Source organism: Diabrotica undecimpunctata, chromosome 8, assembly GCF_040954645.1.
Source record: "Diabrotica undecimpunctata isolate CICGRU chromosome 8, icDiaUnde3, whole genome shotgun sequence".
Classification (NCBI taxonomy): Eukaryota; Metazoa; Arthropoda; class Insecta; order Coleoptera; family Chrysomelidae; genus Diabrotica; species Diabrotica undecimpunctata.
The window spans coordinates 57,268,775-57,281,061 of record NC_092810.1 but is presented as its reverse complement, the minus strand read 5'-3'; the positions used below and the strand labels follow the sequence as shown (position 1 = coordinate 57,281,061).

At 33.8% G+C, this 12,287-nt stretch overlaps 1 protein-coding gene across 2 annotated transcripts in view; it reads left to right on the top strand.

Moving 5' to 3' along the window:
* The window catches only part of LOC140447587 (prolactin-releasing peptide receptor-like), a 1,093,989-nt gene that overhangs the window by 318,710 nt on the left and 762,992 nt on the right, over positions 1-12,287 (top strand). For both annotated transcript variants that reach the window (XM_072540319.1, XM_072540318.1), the window contains exon 3: positions 6,649-6,692. The gene's annotated coding sequence lies outside the window, so the exon portion shown is untranslated. The remainder of the gene's footprint in view (positions 1-6,648; positions 6,693-12,287) is intronic.

Below are 12,287 nucleotides of genomic sequence, written 5' to 3'. Positions count from 1 at the left end.
AATTTTAGATTTTACATTGGATAAAGATAACCCCATGTCACTAGTTTTTTTTAAAAGTGTGTCAACAGCAGTTTGAATAAGCTTCGAGGTGGTAGAAGAGTTTTGTCCATGACAGTAAATTACTAGGTCATCAGCATACATGATATGTTTAATAGGGGAAATGAGGTGAGAGCATAAATCACTTATTGCTAGATTAAAAAGTGTAGGACTTAGTACCGATCCCTGAGGTACGCCATCAGTTTGAGTATAAGTAGAAGATAAAATACCGTTGACAGAGACTCTGAACGATCTAGAAGATAGAAAATTTCGTATGAAGTTAAATATATTACCATTAATATTAAGAAGGATAAGTTTGTTTAATATATATTGCCTACTTATAGTGTCAAAAGCACCTTCAATATCAAATATGGCAGCTACGACTTCTTGTCTTTTGTTTAAGGCCTCTGATATATGAGTTTGGAGGATTACAAGGTTGTCTTGGGTTGAACGGTTCTGACGAAATCCTGACTGTTCACTAGCAAATATCTTATGTTTTTCAATGAACCATAGGAGTCTTTTATTAATCATTTTTTCGAATATTTTGCACATCGTACAAGTTAGTGATATAGGTCTATAAGAGTTGGCCAAGGAACGTTCTAGGTTAGGCTTTTTAATAGGTATTACGATAGAGGTTTGCCATTGATTGGGAAATTGGTTAGATGACCAGATTAAATTATACATCTCAAGTATTTTGAGTAGGCTACAGTTTGAGAGCTTTTTGATTAATATGTAAGGAATGTCGTCAGGACCAGCGGCATTGTTTTTACAAGTTTGAATAACTGATACTAGTTCTTCAAAAAGAAAGGGAGAATTAAGATGTGTGATGTCCATTATTGTTTCGGGTGAGGAACAGGGTGGGGTGTTAGGTAATGGTTTTCGTAAGGAGGCATCTATTTTACTTTTGAATTTAGTGTCGAAGTGCGTTGCTAGGGTTTCACCGATTTCTCGATTGTCAGTGATTGTAGTGTTATTTACAGCAATACTAGAGATTTTGAGGTTGGTGTTGTTTCCTTGGATTTGCCTAATCTTTTTCCAGAGGTCCGCCGGATTGGTGTTTGAATTAATAGAGGATACATATTCTCTCCAAGATGATTTTTTACTTTGTTTTATAATAAATCGGGCTTTGGCTCTAGTTTTCTTTAGTTCAATAAGATTCTCCAGATTTTTGTTTTTACGGTAATTTTTAAGAGCTAATTTTTGTTGTTCTGTTGCAGTTTGGCAAGATGTATTCCACCAAGGTACTGCCTTTCTTTTATGGGAAATACTATTTTTGCCTATGTGCAAATTTGCAGCTTTAAGTATGGAATCTGTGATTAATAATAGATTATTGTTAATATTGTCGGATAGGGATAGAGAAGGTAAGGTGTTATCTGTTTGTGAAGTATAGTCTATCCAGTCGGCATTTTTTAGCCGCCAGAAGTTTCTGGTTATAGTTTGTTCATGGTTGGAGATATCAGATGATACAAATATTGGAAAGTGGTTGCTGTCATATAGATCATCGGAAGTTTTCCAAGTTAGTGAAGTATATGTTTTTGGGTCGCTAAAACTAAGATCTATCGCCGAAAATGTGCCAGAGGAAAAGTTCAGATGCGTATTAGAGCCTGTATTTAGTAGACAGGAGCCTGTGCAATTGATAACGTTTTCTATAGTTTTACCTTTGCCATTAGTATGGTTTGACCCCCACATAAAGTTATGAGCATTGAAGTCACCTACTAGAATATATGGAACGGGGAGCTGATATATAAGATTTAGAATTTCAATTTCTTTAAGGGGGTAGTTAGGAGGAATGTAAACACTGCATATCGTAAGTTTATTAGGACACCAAGTAGTTACGGCGATAGCCTCGAGTTCGGTGGTGATGAGAAGATGGGATGAATATATTTCACTTGAAATAAAAATAGATGTCCCACCACTGGCTCTGTCACAATTAGTTCTGATATAATGATATCCTTCGAACTTTTTTAGTGTGGGAAGCTTAGATATTTTTGAGTTCGTTTCTTGTAGACATATGATATCGGGTTGTTTTTCTGTCACTAGTTGTTGGATTCTTTCAATACGGGGAAAGAACCCATCGCAGTTCCATTGGATTAAATTGAAGGTGAATCTTGAGTTGAAGGGGTAAGGGGCAACTGAGATGGTTGTTCTGGCTGTTGGGAGATAAGGATTTTGGTTTCATCATCGGTTAGGAGTTCAGATGAGACGCTGATATTATCAGAGTCATCTGAGTTTAGCTGTCTTTTGATTTTCTTTTGAAGTCTCGTAAGTCGATTTTTAAGGGATCTTTCCTTAGTTTCTGAATGGAGAACTGTTATGTCTTGTAATAGTCCTTCAATATTTGACGTAAAAACAAAAGCTTCATTAAGTGGACTAGGATTACCATGTGTATTTTCTAGGAAAGCAATAAACTGAGTCTCGGTCAAAGTTAAACCAGATGGATTATTTTTATAAATGGCCGCTACGGATTGTAGTGAACTAGCTGTTAGATTATGTTCCTCTGATTTTGTAGTTTTTGCTTTTTTCTTGTGAGGTTTGGAGATAGTGTTTGTGTTTGTGGATAACGGAGGAAGCATTTGGTTAGACGATGGTTCGGGTGTACTTGCTGAAGATAATAGAGAAGGAATATCAGAATTGCTGTCTGTTGATATAGCTCTTTTTTGTCCTTGTGTGGGTGGAATTGATGGGTGTATAGTTTCAGTATCTATTTCAGTGTAAGTTTCTGTGCAATTTAAAGTAGTTAGGTCTGATTGAACAGGAGTGTTTACGTCAGAAATTATATCAGTAATTTCAGATGTAGAGGGCTCTAGATGGGGTAGTTCAGTTTGAGAAAAAGTAGTTGGATTATTGGTACATGAGTCAGCGGTATGTCCGACCTCTTTACATAAAAAACAATGCAATTTATCCGTAGAAATAAATATTCTATAAGGTGTGTTTTCGTATGTAATAACGAAGTTTCTATCTATTGAAAAGTTCTCTTTATCGGGGATAATATACGTTACTCTTCGGAAGCTCATTATGTGTGCATAACCTTCTCCGAGTGCACCACATTTCACAAATGACACAGGAGAGACCAGCTGTAATCCAATATCTTTAAGGGCTTTCTCAATTATGGAATGTGGAATTGAAGGAGATACGTTAGATATAAGAAGGCGTTTAGCTGGGGTGATAAGTCTTCTGATGGGAACTACTGTAGAGTTGATAGAGATATTTTGATGTGTTTTTAGAAGGTTATCGACAACTGTAGGCGAGGAAAGATAAATACAGATGCGGTTATTTGGAATACGTGATGCAAAGGTAATGTTTTTTGGGATAACAATGTCCCCTATAGCTTTAACATAGTCAAGTAAAACAGTATTTGGAATAGCGTGCATTAAAATGGCTTGCTCCTTACGTGGGAAAGTAGGAGGTGGAGGTTTGGATAAAGTAGCAGCGACATATGATTTTGTGGGGAGGACTTGTGGAGTTGTGAGGTTTTGATTTGAGTTCATTTTTGTGAGTGTTCCTGGATACCAAAAACACTTCACTTAATTTTTAGTATTGCAACAGTCGTCCTATTAGGACACTGTGGATAAAATAATAGGAATATAACAGTTACCTGTATCTGCAGTTTTACTTCAGTTGAATATAATAATATTATAGTCCAATAATAATTGCTTTTTCCATAACACACAAAATAATTCGAATTATCACATCACAAGGTAATGTTTACTCGTTGGCTACATCAATGGGAATTTTGAATACTAATTAATTGTAATATAACTATTAAATACTGTTTAATATACACACAATTATTAAAAATTAATAGGAGAACTTTTAATTATCAAGTTTAACTTTGACAGTTGTTTTTATTAATTTGAAAATCAAATTTTCAAATAAAATCAAATCAAAATAACGTGTTGGCTATAAACTTTGTAGGGTAAGTCCGGGAAAGACGGGCCACTTTTTTTCTCACTTTGATTACTTGAAAAATTGACTAGTGTATGATACGATTTTTGGAAAAGAATACGTATTATAGTTTGTATATTTATTATGCAAAATAAAAAACATGTAACTTGAGGAATAAAAAAGTTATAAAAATTAACATAAATACTTCTTATTGGCCCATCTATACCAATACGTAGGTACAGATGGGCCATTCCTATTGGTAGAGTTGGGCTAACTTGAAACACATAAAATAATGATGTTAACCTATTTCTTTTTACTAGCAATTTTTCCACATGAATCACAAACATTTTCAAATTTTGTACAGTTGTCATGGCACCAGTGTTTGCAAATCAAACATTGAACCCAGTCATCTTTTCTGGATGTTTTGCTGTAATCTTCACCACAACCAATGCACTCATTTTCATTAAATTCGTCTTCGTCTTCGCTGTCATCTAAAACTGGCACATCTGCATTCATATCATCATCCGACGAATCTAACTCATACTTTTTATATTGACGCCTTTTGTTTTGCTGCTTTGGAACTGTCTTCTTTTTTGATTCTTGTTTCTTTATCTTCTTTTCTTGAATTTTGTCTGCAGAATTAAGAATTTCCGCCACTCTTCTTGCTCGGCCCCTTACATTCTTTTTTGCAGCATCAATTTTGGGTACAGGCGGTAACGTGTCCAATACTTTTCCAGGTGATACACTTGAGTCTTCAACATTAGACGTACCAGCTGCACTTTGTTCATCAACGACTAGAGTAATGCCTGCAAGTGAAGGACCTGGTTCATCTAAAATATTTAGATCTATTTCTGTATTACTTTGTTCTTCTACTATAGCTGAAGAGTTCTCATTTGTGGACAAAAAAGCGTGCTCTGGAATTTTATCGGGATCAAACGGTACAATTCCTGTGGCAACAAATCCAGATGTTCCATTTTTCACCGTTGCTGAGATTTTCCACGTATTTCCTAACAACTCACCAAACTGGTAACGTGTAATTTTTCTTGTTGGGTTATTTCTGATATAGTTTTGACATCTCGAGTAAAAATTAGCCTTTAAAGATTTAAAAAAAGCTCGGTCCAACGGCTGCAGAAAATGCGTGGTATGACTGGGTAAGCACAACATTATAATTTCGTTGTTTTCGGCGCATTCTAATACTTCCACTGCTGCTGTATGGGACGTATGTCCATCTAATATCAGCAAAACTTTGCCTTGAGGCTTTCGAGGAATAAATAGATTTTTTATCCAATGTAAAAAAATATCTGCATTTACATAGGCCGATTTTTCGGACATTACAAACATTGCTCCAGGTGGCATTCCATCCGCGTATTCTTCTTTTCTATTTTTCCTTTAAACATAGAATACGGAGGTAAAAATACGCCCTCAGCATTGCAGCAGCTTATCACAGAAATCGTTTCTCCTTTCTCTCCTGATGTAATAACAAGGACATTCTTGGATCCTTTAGACGCGAGTACATGTCCAGGCCTGTTATTTAACTGCAAACCTGTCTCGTCTACGTTGAAAATATGCCTCGGCTTATTTATTAGTTGACTATTGGTTAAAATACTTAGCAGCAGATCGAAGTACTGTTTAACTACCTCGTGGTTTAATCCTTTTGTCCTGTCCAAAGAAACTCCTTCACCTTTTCGCACTGATATGTCTGGATGGCGCCGTAAAAAAGACTGCAACCAGTCAAAACCAGCTTTATTGTTGTTTCTATTGAATTTGTGGCTTACATTAAATTTTTCTGCTAATTCAAACGCCACAGTTCGTACATGGTCACGAGTGGGTGCAAAACCATACTTTTGCTATTTCTTAATATGCAGCACTAATTTCATCTCGATCTCATCCCCAAGAGTTGAAGAAGGTCCAAGACGATTGTGTTTTTTTAGATCAATATTTTTCATTCTTCTCTGTATGCTACTTCGAGGTATGCCATAAGCTAATGCAGCTCGATTTAGTCCCATGCGATTTTCTCTGATAGCTGCAACCGCATTTTGTAGTGCTTCTTCGCTCCATTTACCTCTTTCAACAGTAGATTTCCGCTTATAATATGAAGGCATATTGTAACCTGTAACAAGATAGAAATTAATTAATAATACTTATTATTAAAAAAAATTGTTGAATAATACAAACCTAATACTTATTATTAGCCCATCTATACCGATACACTGTGGCCCGTCTATCCCAAAGGTTCGGTAGAGACGGGCCACGCCATCGAACACACAGTTTAAATTTTATAAGGGTATTTTAGGTTAGGTTCAGTTGTTTAATCTCAATATAACAGTTGAATACATAAATAATAAAAAAAAACTTACCTTTTGTCAAAACTTACACAACTTGAAAATTCACCAAGGAAAAATTTTACCCACAACATATAATTAAGTAAAAAAATCTCTGTTGTTTATGCATCCACGTCGCAATGACCACGTTTACAGGGTCTGTCGTTGACTAAATGTTATAAATCAACGTTGTCGCACTGCACAATAAACAGAGGATCTGCAATATGACGAATGGCCCGTCTATACCGATGGCCCATCTCTCCCGGACTTACCCTATAATTATAAATAAAAAATAGTAAAATAGTCTCTGAACACAAATATTTCGTATAAATATTTTTTTAAATACATCCTATCATGATTTTCACATTTTTGCATCTAAATGTTCTAACAATAATTTTTGTTTTAGGCCACTTATAAAAAACGGCGTATCTTCTAAATACTACCGGAATCGTAAGTAACAATAATTTATCGTTTAATTTTTTATGGAATTATAGATCGAATTAACTATAAATCTCAAATTTTCAAATATATAACATTAATGGTTATGTTTTAAAATATTTCAATTTCTATGTATTATTTTAATATACAGGGATAAGTGCCTTAAGAACCGGCAAAATAACGCAAAAGATAGAAAACATAATACGTTGTGAAATAAAAAGAGATGCAAGTAGTAGAGGTGAGAAATTATCGATATAAACCTATAATTTACTTAAGATTTCATTAGATCTATCGAAAATTTCCCACCTTTAGACGTTAGCTTATGAGCTGGTTGACTTCAGTCATAGTAATACGTATCACGTAATGTAAGTAAAAACAGAAGTACGAGTATGTTTTTATCCAAAATTATAATACTGATCAATAATAAACTGTAATTTGAGACGTCTCATACACTCTTCTCAATACAGAATTATCATAATTATCATAGCTTGTTATTCTGTATTTGTCAAATTACTACCAATTAAACTGTTTACTTACATTTGCTTTATTGCCTTCAATCAGTTTTTACTTTATGCGAAATTTAAAAAATGTTAATGTTCGACGTCATACTTGTAATATTATGACTGAAGTCAACTAGCTCATAAGCTAACGTCTAAAGGTGGGAAACTATCGATAGTCCTAATGTAATGTAATGTAAATTAGAGGTTTCTATCGATAATTTTCCACCTCTACTACTTTCATCTCTTTTTATTTCACAACGTATTATGTTTTCTATCTTTTGCGTTATTTTGCCGGTTCTTAAGGCACTCATCACAGTATGGTACCATAATATTTGCCTTTGGAGATAGTCCTGCAAGTGACAACAGTAGTTCGGTTGATTTTCGTTTCGTAATACAATTCAAATAATTGGGAATTACAAGTTAGAAAATTCAACAGAGTTCAAAAATAAGTGTTAAAAGTTTAGTGCATATAGGCGATAGTAGTGAATAAATTAAATAACATCAGACAAGTAAGATATAATTATTTTAATAATTTTAACAAGTTTTGAGTAAATAAAATTCTGTGTAAAAGCGGCTACAGACACAACTGCAAGCTTGTGCAGCATGCCTGTTCCATCTTTTTGTACAAGTATGCACAATTTGCTTTTGGTACCACACGTACAAGCATGCTTGATAAAAATAGAGGTAGTTTAATAAAATATGTCGAGCTCGGACGACGATACGCTCACTTTGGCCGCTTTTGTTCTTAAAAAAAAGAAAATCCCGAATAAAAAGCCTGCGGTGTGGCATAAACAATGATTGATGAAGGCGAAACCTATTCTCACATTAGCTTACTAGACTTAGACTTAGACCTAGAAAGTGTGGGCTCATAACGTTTATCTGCACCCATTTCAGAGTGCTCAGCATCTTCAACTTTTTTCTTTTCTCTTCTATAATTAGTTCGTAAGGAGTTTATTTTTTTAACAACTGCATCTTTGTCGGCATAAATGTCAATTAACCTAGATTTTTTTAATAATGTTTTGTATGCTGCATCCCTCTTTGCTTTGTTATGATAATCTTTGGATTTAACGTGCCAAAGACATGGCTGATTTTATTATTTTTTAATAAACTCTTCCAATACTTCATGGTTAACCTTTTTGAGATCATTAGTTATGACGAAAATTACTTAAATGCTACTTAACAACGCAACACAACGGACGCCAACTTGTTCAAGTTTGAAAATCTTGGGTGCACACGTACCGTTTTGCTTGTGCAAGTACACTTAATTCAAGCATGCATAATTAAGATCCTTTCAATCCTCAAGCCGCTTGTACAATCACAAAGCTTAAACCACATTTCCCTACAGACACTCAAACGTGCTTGTACAAAAAGATTGAACAAGCATGCTGAACCAGCTTGCATATGTGTCTGTAGCCGCCTTAAGCTTAAAAAACTGGTTTGGGCGGTTTGGTTGACCCACTAAAGCATTCCTATGCGTTTTTTGGCAGATAAGAAAGTAAAATTAGTCCCGACAAGCAATTAAATATCAAAATGAAAGTTACATAATTTTATCACAAAAATCAGATCCGGCCTTAGAATAAATTAGATTAAAGTTAGATTAGAATTGAATTAAATTTAAATAATGAATAATAATTGACATTGTAATTTAAAAGATTTATTAATATAGGAAAATGAATAAAATTGACAAAGGAACAGAAAGCCAAATAGATACAGATGAAAAAACAAAACACAAGAGAAGAGACCAGAATGAATATTTTAGAAGAACTAAAATGTCAATGCGAACACCTTCTAGAAGTGACACAGAGAAGAAGAAAGAGAAAGAGAATGTCGTAAATTAAATAATGTAACAATTAATGGAAAAAAATGAAGAAATGATGAATTAAATAAAGCAGATAATGAAAGAACAAATGAAAAGTAATAAACAACTAAAACAAATAAAGGGGAAAGACAGAAAATTAAAAAACGACGTAAAACAATTACAAGACAGAAGGAAACAACTAAAAAAAACAAATAAAAAGAAAAGTTTGATTATATCAGGTTTAAAAATAGATACAAGATAATAAGAAACTAAAAGAAAGTATGGAAACATTCAGATCAAAAAAAATTGCAGGCGCAAATTTAACCAAGGCACGCAACAAAAATAGAAGAAAGAGTCTTTCTTTGCTTTTAATGTTATAAATTAATTCACAAACTACTTAATTAAAAGGTATTGAGCAGCAATGAATGAAGAAAGTGAAGCACTACTTTCTTTTTGAAAGTGAACCTTTTTGTGTGGGGATCATCCCGTTCTGGGTTTGCTTTTAGAGTTTTTGGTGTGAATTGTTGCTGTTTCTAATACTTTTTTCTATTCTTCTCTCTCTTTGATTGTCCTTTCTATATTTGTAATTTCCATACTCATTGAGTCTTCTTCCACTTGTCTTCATCTCAGTTTACGTCTGCCTCTGGTTCTTTTACCTGGTGGTATCCATACCGTTATAACTCTTAACGGATTGCTCTTCTTTCTCCTCATTATGTGTCCATACTATTAAATTCTTTGTGCTTTTATTTCTCTAACTATGTTCTCTTGACCCATCCATTCGTCATTCATCCATTGTTTTGCATCCGCTTCGTTTTTCCTCTTTGGTCCCAGTATTTTTCTGATAATCGTCTTCTTAAAAACTTGCAATTGCACTTCTGCTCTTGCTGTTAATGTAAATATTTTTGCAGCATATACTACCATTGGTCTTATGGTCGTTTTGTAGATTTTCATTTTTATGTGTCGGCTTATCTTCTTTCTCTAAACATATTTTTATTTCTATAAAACGCTGTATTTCCTGCTTGAATTCTTCTTTTCATATCTACACTTTCATTTCTTCTGTTGACTAGTACTCCCAAATATTTGAATGTTTCAACCTCTTCGAAACTGTGTGCATTTATTATCAGTTCTGTCATTTGTGTCTTCTTTTTCTTGCTTTCGTTCATGTATTTTGTTTATAGGCCATACTGACACTTATTACCAATTATTACTCTAACAATATTGGTCTTTCGTTTCCTCTTTGGCTAGTCGAGCTGTGGTTACCTCAAAGGCATTTATTTGTCTTATCATTAATTTTAAATAGTCTATAAGTTTTTGGTTGACTGGAGGGTCAATCAATATTCCAATATTTTTTGTAAAAGAAACACTCTACTTCTCTTGCAGTTGTGTTTTTTGTATGTTCTGCTTCAGATACATTAGTGAGTGATTGGTTCTTATTCCTATTTCAGAGAATATTTTGTAATGTGTGAAACAATAAAATGTTCCATATTATCTAGCATACATGAAGATGTATCATAGTTTACTTACTGGAGTAATTATATTTAGATGGCTCATAGTCATCATCACTAATTTAAAGTTAATTATCACTATCAAATTAAATTAGTATATTAAATTAAATAATATGTCTTAATGGGGTTAAACCATAAATTGATTGTAATAAAAATTACATTTTTAAATAACGTTTTACGTTTCGATTTCCACTCCGGAAGTCGTTTTCGAGATAAAATTAAAATGTCAAACTTTCAGCCCTTGGCATTCTATAATGCATTTTATATAAGGCATTCTATATATTTAATCCTCCGTTAGGCACGTGGTAAACTGAGACACTTGAGAGACTTGGTCACGCGGTCTACGATCGTACACCATTTTATTTATATTATTAAACATAAAAGTTTCATAGTTTCAATAATAATACTGCATTAGGTATATTTGTTAAATTATTGTTAATAATACTGACCAGTTTTTATAACAAAAGGTTTACTTGTTTCTTTACTAGACAATAAAAAGACTACTCCATACATTTTAAAACTTTTATTGACCATTAAAATTATTTTGCTTTAATAAGAACTTTAGTGTAAATTTGACAAAAGAAGAATTATTCTACCTAACAATACTTAGAACAAAATCACATAAATAAAAGTACTGTTAAAAAATTGTATGAGTTAGAGACTACAGAAAACATCACATTTTTAGTCAGTAAAACAATCATTGCAGATTTCTTTCATGTAGTTTATGCATGCAAACGCTCCTCACTTCACACAGGACTTGCTAGAAGATTTGTTTAAATTTCGAGGACAAACATGGCAACTCCCGACATAAATCTGCGGTCGCACAGGGGGTTGAGGGGATTATTTTCTATGTCCACCAGAGCTTGAGCTTGCTTCCTCATTTCTCTTGGCAACCGAGGATTTGTTGATCTAACTTCAACTGGTCGGATTAATTCCTAAGCAAAATTTTCAAGAAAGTCACTGCGTTTTATTTTCTGTTTGGGATGATTGGCCTTATACACGCAGAGAGCGTTTATGCCAGAAATATTCAATAAATTGCAAAACACAACCATTGGCCAACGGCGTGTATTTCTTGCGATGGTATAATTCTGACACAATTTATCTATCATATCCACGTCGATTTTGGTGTTGTTATAATCAGTGATCATTACTGGCTTTCTATCATCTCTAGTATCTTCACCTATAGCATCATTATTTTGCATGGAGGATATCAATACCACCGACTTACTTTTCTTTGGGACATATGACACCATAGTACAATCAGCTTGGAAACCAAAAAGAGATGACTTAACTTCTCGATTTTTTTTGGGGCAGAAACTCTTGAGGAACCTCTAGTCTGTTTTTTTTACAGTACCCAAATATGTAAGTTTTTCCTTCAGTAAGCTGTTGACCAATGATAAACTGCTAAACCAGTTGTCTGTTGTAATATTACGACTGGTACCTGCGATGGGCTCTACCAACCAAAGAGTTATTTCGTTACTGGTATTTACAAATTTGTATGGACCTTCTGGCTGAGTTCCCGTAAGTTTATAAATTGAATGTGTAAAATGTTTTCGTCTACCAGAGCAAATGTTTTAATGCCATATTTGGCTGGTTTTGTTGTAATGTACTGCTTAAACGCACAACGTCCCCTAAATGCTAATAGTTGTTTATCTACTGTAAGATACTCACTAGGTATGAATTTATATTGAATGAATGAAAATATTTCCAGAAGTTCTTTAATGGGTGCAAGTTTATCAATTCAACTTCACTCTGTTCTTGTCTTCACATCATCGAATCGTAGACATCTTATGCGAAATCGAAA